The sequence below is a fragment of the Capsicum annuum genome, chromosome 1 (assembly GCF_002878395.1).
Source record: "Capsicum annuum cultivar UCD-10X-F1 chromosome 1, UCD10Xv1.1, whole genome shotgun sequence".
Classification (NCBI taxonomy): Eukaryota; Viridiplantae; Streptophyta; class Magnoliopsida; order Solanales; family Solanaceae; genus Capsicum; species Capsicum annuum.
Genome location: NC_061111.1, coordinates 222,928,749 through 222,946,176, shown reverse-complemented (window position 1 = coordinate 222,946,176; position 17,428 = coordinate 222,928,749). Strand labels below are relative to the sequence as shown.

The 17,428-nt window shown below is 31.7% G+C and overlaps 1 pseudogene; it reads left to right on the top strand.

The window, feature by feature from the left end:
• The first annotated feature begins 4,408 nt into the window (after nucleotides 1-4,408).
• The window catches only part of LOC124898831, a 50,445-nt pseudogene continuing 37,425 nt past the window's right edge, over nucleotides 4,409-17,428 (top strand).

Sequence of the window (17,428 nt, the reverse complement as noted above, 5' to 3'; positions counted from 1 at the left end):
AACCCCTTCCTCCAGCCCCCCACTCCACCCCACCTAACCCCACACAACCCCCTCCCCCAGCCCCCACCCCACTCAACCCCTCCCCCACAATTAATTAACTTAAATATTTTAAATATGTAAATCATATTTAAATTAATTATAACAAAAGGATAAGAAATTTGTTTATCATTGTACGTAGCCTTAAAACCATTTGCATCAATATGAGTATAAGGATAAATAGCATTTATAAAAGGTGTTCCTAAAATAATAGGAGGATAAAGCTGATTTTTTACTAAAAAGAAAAAATGTGGAATGCAAACTTTGTCTCGGCAGATATGAGTATTTGGTAATTTATAATTAATATCAAGAGCATGACCAGATGCAGATTTTATTATATGAGTGGTTTTTTCAAAATATCTAGTTGGGATTAATCCTTCTTGAATACAACTAACATCAGCACCACTATCAATCATAGCTATATTAGTAACCGAAAATTCTTTATTTATCAAAATAGTGCAGTTTATATACCACTTATGAGCCGTAACAATTTGCATCATTCCCAAGAAATAATCTTTTTTCAAATCTTCCGCTGGACTGAATTTAACAACTTCAGAATTTTCAGAGTTTTCAAAATCTTTTTCTTTTCCTTTTGAAACGAAAGATACTTCGGGAACATCAATAATCTTTTCTTCAATTTTTAAAATTCTATGATCTGAAATCATCTGGTTTTGCTTTAGAGAAATAATTTCCCTTTTCAATTGCTCAACTTCGATTTTTAAATCATGAAAGGTGGTATCTCTAGCAGGGATTTTATTCAAAGCAAGACGTCTATTTACTTCAGCTAAGGAATAAGATAGGGGATGATTTTCAAAAGAGTTATCTTTTGAAGTACTAGGGTTAGCAGAAGTTTTTTGAGTAGCAAACTTGAGGATTTTTTCACGCAGTTTGTCATCAGTGATTTCCTTTAATAATTCAAGGACATTTTCAACAGTAAGAGTTTGAATTTTTAAATCAATATCTTCGAATTGCGCTTGCAATTTATACATTGTTTCATCACAATTGCAAACATCATTATCACAATCATTACATTTATCATTCTGATCGAGCTCACTTTCGGAATTAGGTAATTCAAAATCATTTTCAGAAGTAGAATCAGATTCGGAAGCAGAGGAGTATAATAAATTGTAGACTTGGTCATGAACTTCTTCAGAAAGTCCTAAGGACTTGAGTTTTTGTAATTTGCAATTTGGAGCAATATGACCATACTGGTTACACTTATAGCATTTAATTTTTGCTAAATCTCGTTTGGATTGGTTTTTGGTGAATCTAGTGGACTTACGGAAGGATTTTCTAGTCTCACGTTCTTCCTTGCTTCTATGCCTGGAACGTTTATGTCTATAGGGTTTAGAAGTCTTAGAGTATTTTTGGGGTTTTCGTACAAAGGTTTTATCCATACCAAATTGCTCGCAAAAGTCTCCTAATTGGGATTTTTCTCTGAGTTTATCAAGCTTAATCTGTCTAGCTAATTTCAACTCATTACAGAGGGCTAGGCCTTCTTGAGTACAAGCTACAATAAGCTGACCATAAGTTTTTTCTGAATACTGGACTTCTCCATAAGATCCTCGAAGGGTTTTTCTAACTCTTTCAGCAAATAAGGGTGGAAGGCCATCAATGAATTTAGCTTTCCAATGGTCATACTTACTTTCGGGTAAATCCATAACCCTACTAAGAAAGGTGTCTTTATACCATCTAAATTCTCCTAAGTGTCGACATTTTAAACCATTAAGCAGAGTTCGAATATTTTCGTATTGATTGGTAAATCTTCCGCCAAAATGTTCAATAATCGTCAGCATAAGAGTATAAACAACATCCGAACGTCCTGCCCGAAGGGGTCGTCCGAGATTGTCTTTTCCGGGTTGATCATTGGTGGCGTTAAAAATAGCCTCGCGTTTAGTATCATCAAGAAAATTATCCCACCAGCCCCGAAGTTGGCCAGTAAAGCCCGTAACAATCATTTTACAGATTGTTTGGTCAGTACGAGTGGTTTTATGTTCTGGTGAAGTGGTGGCTATGGCAATAGTAGCATACATAGACATTCGATGAATAAGAATGGAGATTTGTCGGTCAGATAATCCGTCAATGTTCCATTCATAAATGGCTTCTCCACTATAAGAAGTATTTGTCTGATTCCATTCCCTTTCCTCTATTAAAACATCTTGAGGAGTTGGGCGTGGATAATAAGCAGTAGACATACGGGGAATATCAGCGTACTTCTTGCCAGGTTGTTTTTTAATCATTCCTTTGAGCTTATTAAGCTCGGAAGAGGTTATAATGCCAGGAGTTTCAGCAAAATCAATATGCTCAGCAAAATTAGACTCAAGATTTTGTACCAAATCATCAGAAATATTTAGGGGTTGGATATTTAAACGAGAAAATTTTTTATCTAAGAGTTTTTCTAATTGGTCTAACGGAGAGACCTTTGCAAATCCATCTATTTCAGGGGGTCTTTGAATACACGGTTTGGAAAGAATATATTCATCTTTATCAGTGATTTTGGAAGTAGAAGGAATGTTAGAGAAATTCATCTGAGAGCTAAGTTTATTAACTAGCTCAATCAATTCATCAAGTTTTTTGTCAAGAGAGGATATGTGTTCGCCTAAAACCTTAACATAAAGACTTAAATAATTATTTTGAGCGATAAGATTATTTATTTCAGAAACAGTAATTTTTCCCACATCTTCACTAACAAACTTTTGAAAAGCAGAAAAAGTCATGCCAGTATTATTGGGTAAGATAAAGGAAGATTGAGGAAGGTAAAGTGCTTGAGTGATTGAACCATCAGAATTTTGATAAGATCTTTCGATTATCTTGACATAGGACGGTAAATATACAGACATGAACCATGGGACAAAGAATATAATTTTATTATGCAAAGCACAAATTTCATAGAACTCTTCTGAAATGTTTTACAATTCATCAGAAGTATAAGTTTCAAAAAACCAGATTCTAAAGGTTTTCCATTTTTCAGAAAAAAATTCTTTTTGAATATATTTTCTTGCCTGAGAACCAGGGCTAAAATCAATAAGTTGTGTCATCATGGTTAAACAGAATTTATGTCAAAATCCATTTCAGATGGAGTAGGATTTTCATTATCGAAATCTTGAACTATATTAGTTTTTGAGTTGATTTTTATCTTTTCTACACCTTTAGGTGTAATATGCGAATCTGCAGAATTAATAGTATGCAAAGATGCCGCTCGATTCCTAGCCGGTCCATAAGTAGGTTCAGCAGGTTCAATCGGAGAAATATGATGTATTGAAGGGAGCCTTCGTGGTAAAGGAAAAGAATTTCTATAGACAGGAGGATTGCTATCGAATTGTAGACAAACTCGCCCATCAGAGTTTTGAGTTACTTGAGTTAACTCTGAATTAGTCACGTCCTCCGCCAATTGTTTTGGGGAAGTGACTGAATTTAATATCCAAGCTTGGGGAAAATCAATTTCATCCCATCTAATAGGTCTTCGGGTAGTAACCCTAGATTTTATAAAATTAGTTTCAATAAGCATAGTGCAGTCAGAATTATCATCAATCAATTTACATCGAGGATTTAGAGTTGATAATAATCGATAATATATGCGGTAAGATAATCCTATAAGTTCAGATCCAGGAGCATAATCATATCCATGGGTTTTAACATTTAATGTTAGAGCATGAAGAATGTTTACATCTGTTAAAGATAATTGTAAATTTGGTTGAGTATTAAAATATACAGGACCATAAGCAAGAGTAGATTCAATAGATCCCATTAAAGATTTTCGAAAATTCAAATTTCTAGCATCACGCAAAGCTGCTAAAAATGTTTCGGGAAGACCCTTTAGAGTTAGAGGCCGAAAGGCAATTTGAACTAAGCCAATATGCATATAATTATAATTACGTTTAAAAATATCAATATCACGCTTATTTAAGAGTTGAAGAGTCTGTTCATCAGCATTTAAAGCAAGAGATTGTTCCGTTGTTTTAATAATCTGTTTATGTTTTATTTTATCAAAAATTCCATATTCATAAATTGTTTTTAATTCAACTTTAGGAATAGTCCATTTATTCAGTAGATCCATATCTTGAGGTAAATCTACCTCTTCGAGTTTTGTATTTTTTGTACTTACTTCTCCCATATCCATAGTTGGAATAGTCTTATATCTATGCTGAAAAACAAATTTTTAAAATTAGGTAAGAATTTAAAATTTGATAAATTAATTAATTTAAAACTTAATTAATTTAAATAAATTACTTAGTTAAGAATTTTAATTAATTAATTTTTTTTACTAATTTAAATGTATTAATTAAATTAATTTTAATATTTAATTAATTTTAATGTAATTTAAAAATGACTTGAAATTTAATGTAATATTTTTTCTATTTTTTTAAATGACATGGCAGATGACGTGGCACATGTGACAGATGACATGGCAGCTGATGTGGCAACTGATATGGGAATATGTGTTACACTCTCCAAAAACGTGTTTAAAATCTAGATTTTCGTGGGTTCAGGGGTCCAGATGACAAATATGTAAGTAGAAGTGTCTAACTTACAAAACTGATATAGTACAGGGGTCCAATAGAGCATTTTGCCAATATCACGGACAACAATATCATAAATTTTTTTATTTTATTTAAAATATATTTAACACCTTAAAACCTTCTTCTCCTGTTTAAAATTAAAATGTCATGTTATTAAAAAAAATTCTTTTTTAATAAAAATAAATTTATTTAATTTATTAAACTTATTTAACTGAAGTTTTATTTTAATTTTTTTTAAATTACACATAATATATTAATCATTGAAGATTAATTTAATTACACCAAAAGCTTCAATTATTTTATCTGATATGTACTTTCAAAGTTTCTTTTATTTACTTATTTATTTCACCACTTAATAATATTTAAAACTCAAGTACTTATAAGAATTGGTACTCATGTAATTTTTTTGTCATTTATTTTATATACTAAAGATTCTTAAAATATAAAAATAAAATGGCGGATTTCATATTTTAGATATTAAATTTGTTATTTATATGATAATAAAAGAATAAAAATCACATTTTGAATTATACAGAAAAAAAAATTGGATTAGTATAATCCAACGATATTATATTACCTTCAAATATAGAGTAATAGAGAATAAAAGAATATAATTTGTTATTTAAAAAAATCAATGGCAAACCTACGATCTTTTTTGTTGCCAAAGAAAATTCAACAAGAAAATTTTAATATGTATTATTACTTGAAAATTTTAATTTGGACATAGATTACTTACAAATTTTTATGCAAGATAATTTTTGATAAATATATAGTGAAAAAATGAGTTTTTTTCTTACAGATTTTTAACAAGTAATTGCCCGTAAATAAATCAAGTAAATTAGTAAGATAAGACATAAAAGTTTAGAAAAAATATTATTATTTTTAATTTAGTTTCTTCACTTTTTTTTTGACCATTATATTTATATTTTAGATACAATTAAATGCCAATTTATACCCATACTTCATTCTAAATCCACGAAAAGCAAATAATAATTGATCGAGTCATATTTAAAAAATTCATTTGTAATAGTACTGAAGAAGGGATCATTTTGTTAATGTTTCTTAAAAAATTTAATTTGTTACAAGTCTAAATAATTTTTCTTTCCTTCAAAAAAGGGGATTTTATTCTTTTATTGTCATATAAATAACAAAGTTAATGTCTAAAATATGAAATCCATCATTTTATTTTTTTTACATTTTAAGAATCTTTAGTATATAAAATAAATGACAAAAAAAAATTATTGTACCAATACATATAAGTACTTGAATTTTAAAAATATTATTAAGTGGTGAAATAAATAAGTAAATAAAAGAAACTTTGAAGAATACATATCAAATAAAATAATTCAAGCTTTTGATGTAATTAAATTAATCTTCAATGATTACTATATCATGTATAATTTTTTTTTTAAAAAAAAGAATTAGGATAAACTTTAGTCAAATAAGTTTGATAATTTAAATAGATACATTTATTAAAAAAAAAATTAATGACATGACATTCCAAGTAGCAGAGAGAAGGATTTTAAGTTGTTAAATATATTTAAAGAAAAATAGGGAGAGTTGGATTATGTTTTTGTCCTAAATAAAATAAAAGTGATATTTGTAGGAAACTTCTCAAACATGAGTGACCATTCAAGGAATTTACTCATATGAAATTTGAATTACTACTTTGCTTTATATTGCTCAACAATTTTGATGGGCATTTTGCTTTAAGATTGTTATATATGAAAAATCTTACAATTAGAGTACAATCAATATTAATTGCATGAAGCTCCACTCATCTCTTACACTTGGATAGTTGATCTATTTACTTACTATTTATGCATCATCATTCATCACTCTTTTTTTGACGTAACTCATTGACAGATGCCTAAATTTTGCACGGTCTTTCACTTTGGCATCTAAAATAGATCGTGTTCGTTTTGGCACCTCAACTAGCATTTCGATGTGTCATTTTAAAACCTTTTGCTGAGTCATCATTGCTCGTGTGCTACACATATTTTGAGCGCGTGTAAGGGGTATTTTTATAATTTTCTCCTCTCTCTTCTCTTTCTTCCTCACTCTTTTTTTCATTAATTTTCCACCATTTTTTCCTTCAACTTTCATTAATTTTTCACCATTTTTTTTCTTCAGCTATAGTGCAAAATATACACAGATTGCATATTTTTACAAAATATGCTGATTGTGCCATTAATTTCATTGCTATCCAATTTAGCGACTATCAATTTAATTCAATATACTATTTTTCCAACTAAATTTTGCACAATTTGATTAAAGAATTCATTTTTGTAATTGGATTTTGCTCTATTTCAATTGAGTATCTCCCAATTTGATTGAAAATTTTATTTTTCCATATATACATACACTGAGAGGAATAGAGAATAGAAAAAATATGCACTACATAGTGCACATACACATGCATAGAGCACATACGCCATCTTTGACCTCACCTGCGTTTTGCTTCAATTTGATTTTAAAAAACTCATTTTTCTACACATGAATCATCACCAAAAAGAGAGAATTTTTTTTTTTGATGTAACACCCTGCATTTTCGGATTAGAATTCAAATCGTCGTTCCTACATATATAAGCTCAAAACCAATTATTCCCATGTGAATATGAGTCTCATGATCATTATCCTAGTGTATGAAGTGCTATCGAGGTGAAAAATGATCATAAGAAACACTTAAAGCAAAGTAGAGTTAAGATCTCTTGATTAGACCAAATTTTGGTATTCGATCTTACAAGGGTAAACTTTGAACATATATAACTTTTGAAATATGTGGAATTTTTCAACTCAAGACCCACCAAATTATAGATAATTAAGTCCTCTTTCTAACGCATTTGATTTCGCCTTAATCTGACACCTGAGTGAAAAGTTATGGGCATTTTCATATGAAATAGTAAGGGTTTGTGATAGATCCACGATGCGGACCTTAGGCTCTGCGTTAGCCTCTGCGATGCGGAGGATATATTTTCTGCATTCATAAGTATAAGACCATAGGGTGTTTTGGTCATTCCCCCTTACCCCAAAGTACCCAAGTGACAGATTAAAGCCTCAAAAGGGCATTATTTGCCCACTTTTCATCAGTTAACACTTGAATAAAACTTTCTCCTTTTATCCAAGAATAAAATTCAAGCTTTCTTCTCCAAGAATTCGAGAATTCAAGTTTCAATTTCAAACTTTCTTCAAGTAGTCACCTAAATGAGGTATGCGGGGTATTCATCAGTGGGTTCCTTTCACCCATAGAGCCCAAAAACCCTATTTTGGGTTTAAAGTATGAATTTTATCCTATTTTATGAAATTATTCATGAAACTTATGAATTTAATCCATGCATTTCTTAGTATTTTGAATTCAAGCCATTTCAATATGTGTTCCTATGTAATTTAAGTTATTTTATGTTTTGAATTTTAATTTTTATGTCATATTCCATTGATTTCATGTTAAATCACCAAGTTATAAACTAAACCATGTGGAATTGTTATCCTCTTAAGTTTAAGGCATCCCCATGTTCGAATTCATGATTCTCACTAATTTATTGAAATGTCTTGGCTCTTTGAATTATGATTTAATACCATTATATTAAATGTTGTTATCGTATTTAGTGATCACTTAGTGCTGAAGGGTTATGAATACCCGATACCTATGTATTTTTACATGTTTCCATTTTTAAGTTACAAGTCAGTCAGACCATGTTTTTATTATTATATTTAGACTATCATATTCACGTTGAGCACTTATCAGTATAGTACCACATCATGTTAGACCCATAATAATACAGTGTCATTTTGTTGGGAGTAGCATCGAGCGAACCTAGAGATGGGGAATCACCCGCCAGTTAGGATTGGGTCCTTAGTAGCAGTCCTTAAGTTCCAAAACTAAGTAGCTAGCATAGGATTTGATATATCACCCGCCAGTTAGGACCAACACTCTCTTAGGGGCCACCCGCCAGTTTAGGACTGACTCCCTAGTCCTTCGGGATATCAGATTAGCGGGTTCACACAGCCATATGTTAGTACCTGTGGCAAGGTACTGACATCCTTCCCACTGTGTTTACAAGTTGGACGATTAACTCAGATTAGGGCATATCGGTTACATGATAGCTCCCACAGTTTCATTCAGTACTCAGTCTATACCAGTTCAGGTTTGCTTGACCAAGTAATCAGATTTTTAGTTATTCAAATCATTTTAGTACATTTTTTACTTGGTCTTGCATTTATCTTACATGTTCATGTATTCATGCTCAGTATCCATACATGATCCTCAGTTTAATTTTACAGCATGTTCATCTTTACATGAGATTTACACACAGTATTCATATTCTACCGTTTTCCAGTGTACAGAGTTTTTTTAGATCAGGATTTATAAATCTCACTATGACTTACTATTTTTCACATACAACCATGTAGAAAATGCGTGTTTCATCAAATTACTTATTTTCTCATATTTAAAGCATACATTCAGTATTTTCATGATTTAGTGCATGTCCCCCATACTCAGTACGTTTTAAAGTAGTGACCATATATATGCTTTTGTGGCTACATTCCTTCATAATGTAGGTACCAGATAATCCATACACCAAGATCAGATAGTTCTCAGCTTTCAGCCAGCACGTGATAAGTCCTCTTATTTTGGGGACTCTAGTCCATTGTAGTTCATGTGTTGTATTTTAACTATCCATTTATTTTTATTAATGGTAGTTATAGGCATGTCTCGGCTATCTATAGTTAGTATAATAGAGGCTTCATAAATAATCAGTCAGAGTCATGATATGTAATTCAACTTCTTTCTTTAGTTTTATCATGTAGTAAACTTTATTGGTATTATACTTATTTAGATTTCCTTATGATTATATTTTTGCTCAGTAAATTTAGCTTTTATATATAATTTAAATCAGTTGCTCAAGCAGTATGCCAGTACATGGGTTAGCACGGGATCATTTGTGGTTCTAAGCACCGTGTGAAGACTAGGGGTTGCCTCGAGTCATGATAAATTTGGTATCAGAGCACAAGGTTCAAGTGTTCTAGGGTGTCCATGAAGTTGTGACTAGTAAAGTCTTGCAGAATGGTACGAAGATGCTTGTACTTTTCTTCGAGAGGCTACCATACATTTAAGAAAAGTTTTTTTCTTTCATATCTCAGATCATATTATAGAAATGTTCTCTAAGAAACTTATACAGATTCTTGCTTTCTCAATTCATGCCAACTCTGCCTTGTTTTTTAGGTAACAGAAATAGTAAAGCTTAAGTTCCTGGCAATAGATTTTTCTTAGAAAGTCCCCACTAATAGTTATGGGATTGCATGCGGGCTCAAAAGGATCCCATCAGTTCCCTTAAGATCCAAACTTTAAAAGTGTTTGTTCTTATTTATGAAAATCGTGTAATAAGCCAAAGTCAAATATGCCCTCAGATCCCTTCTCAAAATCCTATGATAACATATGACCTAAAGTTAGAAGCATGAACCTAGAAGCTTAGCAGTAGTAAAGTGGGGATGGTACTTATCTGAATTTAGTAGATTATGTATCCATGAAGCCAGAAAGGTGTTGTGTAGTTAATTTAATATTACTTTGAGAAAGATTTCTCAATTAAGGGAGACTTTAGGTATGTTAATGATTTAGTCGGGATAGAGATTAGGCAGTGACCATAATCATAGAAGAGCTTTATAAGGCTGGATATGTTTATAAAATTTTGTGTGGATTAGTGTTCATGATTTCTATTTAGTAGTACTAAGTTAGTATAGTTCATTAAAAGTTTGGGGATATCAATGTTATGTGTTAGAATCTAAGTTTGAAATATGGATGATTAAGCTAATATAAAGAAGAGTTAAAATTTTAGATGGTGTGAACTCAGGGTATAGTGATACTCATAAAGATTCTAAGTTTGTCAGTGTTTAAGTTATTTTATGATGACTATTGGGGCTATAGAAAGTTAAGAGTTATATCTCAGAAAGAAGTGTTAGCAGTGAGTTTTACACTTTCAGGTGTATTCTTTTAGGGTGAGTTTATTATTTATGTGTATTGTTATGTCTTGGACTCTAGAGTAAAGTGGTTACAATTCAGTTTAGAGTTTATTAAGGGGTCTACAGACTTAGAATAATGGGTTAAATCTAAGGAGGGCGGGGGGGGGGGGGGGGGGGGGGGGGGGGGGGGGTATGATAGAGTTTATGAGTGTATTGTAGAACATTAGTAAGGGAGAAAGATGCCCGACCAATTCTTATCTCAGTGCAAAGTTTTGTACTTCAGTGATCACAGCATCTACTCATGCCTTACATATCAGCTTCGTGAACATAGCTCATATTCATGCCCTTCCATAAAATCATGTACACTTCTAGTTCCTAGTATAAGGAGTTCCAGTACATTCAGTAGTACAAATCATATTCTATGAATTTATGAACTCCAAACTCAAGCAATGCAGTGCATAACTCATGTACTCATATTTTATAGTATGCTCAGTTCCTATAACTCATCGTGCACTCTTAATGATCAATGAAATTCAAATTGTGTCACGTATGTCCTCAGTTTAAATCTCTTTAATAAATTCGTGTTGTTGATACTCTATTCTTGAGGCCTCAGTTAGGAGTCCAAGTTATGCATATTAAAGGTATTCATTGGTCGATTCAGTTTGGTTTTATATATTATCGGTTCGATTAATTGATTTTTTGATTTTTAAATATGCTAAACCAATAACCAAATCAATAAGATATTTTTATCGCTTTTTTATTTATCAGTCCTAAACCGGGGGTCTATCGAAAATATCCTCTCTACTTCACCTGAGGTAGTGGTATGGTCTGTGTACACTCTACCCTCCCCAGACCCTACTATGTAGGAATACACTGGGTATGTTGATGTTGTTGATTTATCAGTTTTTAGTCCTTAACAGTTTAATTTTTTATTTAACCGATAAAAAAATAGTCATAAAATAGAAATAGTAGTAACTGACAAAAAAAGAAATTGAATCTTAGTTGCAATCAAAAATCCTACATTATGTGTTTTAGTTTACAAGAATCTTCAAGTTTGAACTAAATGTTGTTAGAAGAAATTAAGAGTTTGTATACTTGAAATAATAGATTTGTTAATTTATAGAAATAGAAGGGAAATTAAGAGAAATATATAATAAGTGATATATATAAGTTACTATAAGTTATATATATATATATATATATATATATATATATAAGTAGGTGTAAAATAATAATTTAGTATATTCTTATTGGGTTGTCGGTTTAGCCAATAACCTAATAAGAAAAAATTGAAACCGAACTAATAACCCAATAACTTTTTTTTTTATAAAACCATTAGAAAACCATTAACCCAATAACAATAAACCAATAACATTCTTATCGGTTTAATTTATTGGTCGGTTCAGTTTTTGCACACCCCTAATACATAGTATTCTTTCATGCTTCGAGTCCTCATGTTCTAACCTTTCTGTGGCCTCTACCTACGTAAAGATAGTGGTGATGAAAATTGATGAACAATGGTTTAGATGGGAGATGGTAAATGTTTGGTATAATGAAAAAATTGTGGTGTGATTGTTGTATCTAAGGCTATAAAGTTGAAGGATGATTGAGGCAAAACTTTCGATATATATCATGGTGTTAAGAATTCTATGTATATTTTATTGGGGATAGTGCATGGGAGTTGTTATTGATAAGAGATATTTGAGAATATGGTAAAAAATCCTAGGTGGGTTGGTTGACCAGAAGTTTATATGTGGTTATAATGATAGACTTGAATGTCATGTTGGTATATAAGTGGATAAATACATTGTGCATTCGTGAATTCCTAATAAGAGGTTGAATTTAATTGTTGAAGCGCTAAGAAAAATTATTCTTGACACAAGAGTTGTGAAACACGCATGGGGTATTGAATTCGTGGTTTATACTGGTACTATGGTGTTATGTGTTATACCTTATTATTTCAAGTTAGGCTTGAACATGGTGAGAGCAGGTAGTTCAACTTAAACTTTGGCTAGAACGGTTATGTGCACATGTGAGAATTATAAGTTGAATCAAATGAGCATAGTATTTAAGGGGAAAAGTATAGTTAAGGGAGCATTTTAAAAGTGTGGCTAAGCTTGTAAGTTAACAGTTGTATTGCAGGCTTAGTAATTCTAGCCTAGCTTATGTTTCATAGGCCTATATTTCATGTTATAGAGTTGTATCCACATTGCGATTCCTTATTCAGATCATGTCCAAAATTCTTTACTCCCTAATGTTATTAGAACTTCTTGCAAAAAGTGTTGAAGAAATACTCCAGTTGAGTATAAACTTTCAGTATGATTCAGTATGTACAACCAATAATTCAGTTTAGCAATCAAACAAATATGCTCCTAAGGTTTTTCATCTTTCCATCTAGTCTTACTGTCCGAAGTTTCATCAGTATGGCTATTCCATAAGGTAAAATATTTACATCTAAGCAAACTACGAAGTCAGTTCAGTCCATGCATCATGTCTATGATTTAGATATCTAGTCATGATTCAGTTCATAAGTGTGCAGTGAATGATCTCAGGTTTCCAAGTATTCCAGCTCAGACCGTGTAATAGCTCTTGTACAATCTTAGTATCGTTGTCTCATGATTCGTACTTACATAATGTACATGGCGATGCTATAAAGTCCTTTTCTTTTGATTTTTATACATGTTTTGTTGAGGAACAATTCCTAATGAGAAGTTACGTACTTTATTCCCTCCTTAATAACTTTTGAAATTGTATTGCATCAGTTATCACTTCACAGTTCTATATGTAAGATCATATCATGAACATTTCAAATAAGTTCAAAACTCTCAGCATGAATCAACTCCTTAGAGTCAATAGAGTCAAGTCAGCTCAAAAATCAGTTTTATGATGGAAGTTTTAATGTTTTAGCTTAGCTATATCCTTCGTTAGAAGACATGTCATGTCTATATTATTTCATACTTCTAAAGTTTCAATAAGTTCCTATCCATCATTCAAGAATGAATGATTCCAAGTGGGAGATAATGTAACACCTCACATTTTTAGGCTAGAATTCAAACCATTGTTTCTATGTGTATAAGCTCAAAACCAATGATTTTCATGTGACTATAAGTGTCATGATCATTATCCTAGTGTATGAAGTGCTATCGATGTGAAAAATGTTCATAGAAAACACTTAGAGCAAAGTAGAATTAAGAGCTCTTGATTCGATCAAATTTTGGTATTCGATCCTACTAGGGCTGACTCTAAACATATATAACTTTTGAAATATGTAGAATTTTTCATATCAAGACCCACCAAATTATAGATAATTAAGCTATGTTTCTAATGCATCTTATTTTGCCTTAATTCGACATTCGAGCAAAAAGTTATGAGTATTTTCATGAGAAACAGTAAGGGTCTGCGATAGCTCTGTGATGCAGACCTTAGGCTCCATGTTAGCCTCTGTGATACGGAGGATATGTTTCCTACATTCATAAGTATAAGCCCAAGGGGTATTTTGGCTATTCTCCCTTACCCAAACACCCAAGTGACGGATTAAAGCCTCAAAAAGGCATTATTTGCCCACTTTTCATCAGTTAACACTTACGTAAACCCTTTCCATTTTTCCAAGAACAAAATTCAAACTTTCATCCCCAACAATTCAAGTTCCAATTTCAAACTTTCTTCAAGAAATAATCTAATTGAGGTATGTGGGGTATTCATCAATGGGTTTCTTTCGCCCATTGAGCCCCAAAACCCTATTTTTGGTTTAAAGTATGAATTTTATCCTATTTTATGAAATTATCCATGCAACTTATAAATTTAATCCTTGTATTTCTTAGTATTTTGAATTCAAGCCATGTCAACACGTGTTCCAATGTGAATTAAGTTATTTCATGTTTTGAATTTCAATTTTCATGTCATATCCATTGATTCTATGTTAAATCATCAAGTTATGAACTAAACTATGTGGAATTGTTATCCTCTTAAGTTTAAGGCATCCCCATGTTCAAATTCACGATTCTTACTAATTTATTGAAATGTCTTATATTTTGGGTCTTTGAACTATGATTTTATATCACTGTTTTAAATATTGTTATCATATTTGGTGATCATTCAGTGTTGGAGTATCTGATACCTTTGTGTTTTTTCATGTTTGTATTTTTAAGTTAGAAGTGAGTTATACCATTTTTTTTATTATTATATTCAGACTATCATGTTCATGTTAAGCACTTATCAGTACAGTACCATATTATGTTAGACCCATAATAATACCAGTATCATTCAGTTGGGAGTAAGATTTAACACTGAGCGATCCAAGGATGGGGGCTCATCCACCAGTTAGGACTGGGTCCTTAGTAGCAGTCCCTAAGTTCCAGACGTAGCCAGCGTAGGATTATGAGATATCACCCGCCAGTTTAGAACTAAAACTCTCTTAGGGGTCACCCACCAGTTTAGGACTAACTCCCTAGTCCTTCGGGATATCAGATTAGTGGGTCCATACAACCATATGTTAGTACCCATAGCAAGGTACTGATATCCTTCCCACTGGGGTTACAGGTTGGATCTCGATTAACTCAGATTGGGGCATGTCAGTTACATGATAGCTCCCACAGTTTCAGTCAGTACTCAGTCTATACCACTTAAGGTTTGCTTGACCAAGTAATCAGATTTTTAGTTATTCAGATCATTTGAGTACATATTTTACTTAGTCTTGCATTTATCTTACATGTTCATGTTTACATGCTCAATATTTGTACATGATCCTTAGTTCAGTTTTACAGCATGTTCAGCTTTACATGAGATTTACACCACATTCATGTTAGCTTACAGAGTTGTTTTCAGCTCATGATTTATAAATCTCACTATAACATCTTTTTTCACGTACAACCATGTGTTAAATGCATATTTCAGCAAATAGAATATTTCCTCAGATTTAAAGCATACATTAGTATTTCCATGATTTAGTGTATGTCCTCATATACTCAGTACATTTCAAGGACTGACCACAGATATGCGTTCGTGGCTACATTCCTTCGTAATGTAGGTACCAAATATAGTCCACAAACCAGGGTCAGACAGTCCTCAGCTTTTAGCCAGCAGGTGATAAGTCCTCTTATTTCAGGGACTCCAGCCCATTCTAGTTCATGTGTTGTATTTTATTATCCATGTATATTGATTAGTGGTAGTTGGAGGCATGTCCTAACTATCTATAGTCAGTATAGTAAAGGTTCCATAGATAGTCAATCATAGTCATGATATGTAATTCAAGTTCTTTCTTCAGTTTTATCATGTTGTAAACTCTATTAGTATTATGCTTATTTATATTTCCTTATGATTATGTTTTCGCTCAGTAAATTTAGCTTTTATATACAATTTAAATCAGTTGCTCAAGCCGTGTGCTAGTACATGAGTTAGCTTGTGATTACTTATAGTTCTAAGCACCGTATTATGACTAGGGGGTAGCCTCGAATTGTGACAATATGTGTTCAATGAAGGTCATCAATGACATCCTTCTCTACTTCTTTAGAATTTGAGGTTTCAAGGATTTATGGGGTGGGGGTGGGTTAAAGAAGATAATGTTGGGGGTGGGGTATTGAAGAAGATGATTTTGGGGTGGATTTGTGGGGAGGAGAAGGTTGGGGAGGGGGGAAGGGCGGCGACATTGCAGAAATATTGGTGGAGAAGATGATTTTTTTTTGGGGGGGGGGGGGGGGGGGATGGGGGGGGGAGGAGGGGTAGTTTATTGATTGTTTTTTAATTTAAATTAATTATTTTAAAATTATTTTGGACAAAAATGATAAATGTCGTCTTATTATTCGTAACTTTATACGTCAGCAGCGCGTGTAAATATACACATTGCATATTTTTGCTGGTTGTGTAAAAAGTACCAAAATGATACATCGAAATGCTAGTTGAGGTGATAACAATGAACACTGTCTATATTTTAGGTGTCAAAGTGAAAGAGCGTGCAAAGTTTAGGTGTCTGTCGGTAGGTTTTGCCCCCCTTTCTTCCACCCAGTCCTCTTTTTTTTTTTTTTTTTTTTTTTTTTTTTCATTTTCTTATTTTTAACAAATATTCAAATCCCAAGTATAAGTAAGATGTCAGTTAGAACTAAATATTAAAATAAGTTTAGTATTGAATTTTTAATAGTATCAAATTAACTTGATAATTTTCCAATGTCTTTTCAATTAGTACCGGCTTTTTAAATATAGTATCATATTAACTCAAGTTTATTGTAGCCCCAATATTTTTCCAATGTCTTCTTAGTTACTAGTTTTTTCTGTTTTAGTTCGTATATATGCGTCATTCTTTTATGTAGATTATTAGTTATTGTACTTCTTACTTTTTTAGTTTAATCTTTTTAACTACTTACTAGGAAAATTTTGGTGAACAAAATATTGTAAATGAATGTAAAACTAGTTGATATGCTAAAACGAATTCTAATAACAAGAATATTATAAGTGAATATGGACTACTACTACTACTATTACAAAATATTATTATTATTGTTATTATTATTATTATTATTATTATTATTATTTTATTATAAACTAAGACATTTTATTTTACTTGTCCACTATTGTAAATCAAAGAAATTTATCACTTTTCTTTAATAATATATTTAATTTAAATAACTACATAAAGTAGTAATGTCAAATTTATATTTTTAAAATATCATTAATAAGATTGATTTAGTAAAACATCTTTAATCTTCATCAAGAAAATGGCGGCATATATATGAACTAAAACAGAAAAAGCTAGTAACTAAGAAGAAATTGGAAAATATTAGGATTATAATAAGCTTGAGTTGATATGATACTTTCCCTTTATATATAAGTCAATAACAAAGGACTGCCACTACAGTAGAAAATTATACCAAAGGCATTATATTGTGGTATCGTCCAGCCTTGGAGTATTAGAGCATAACATC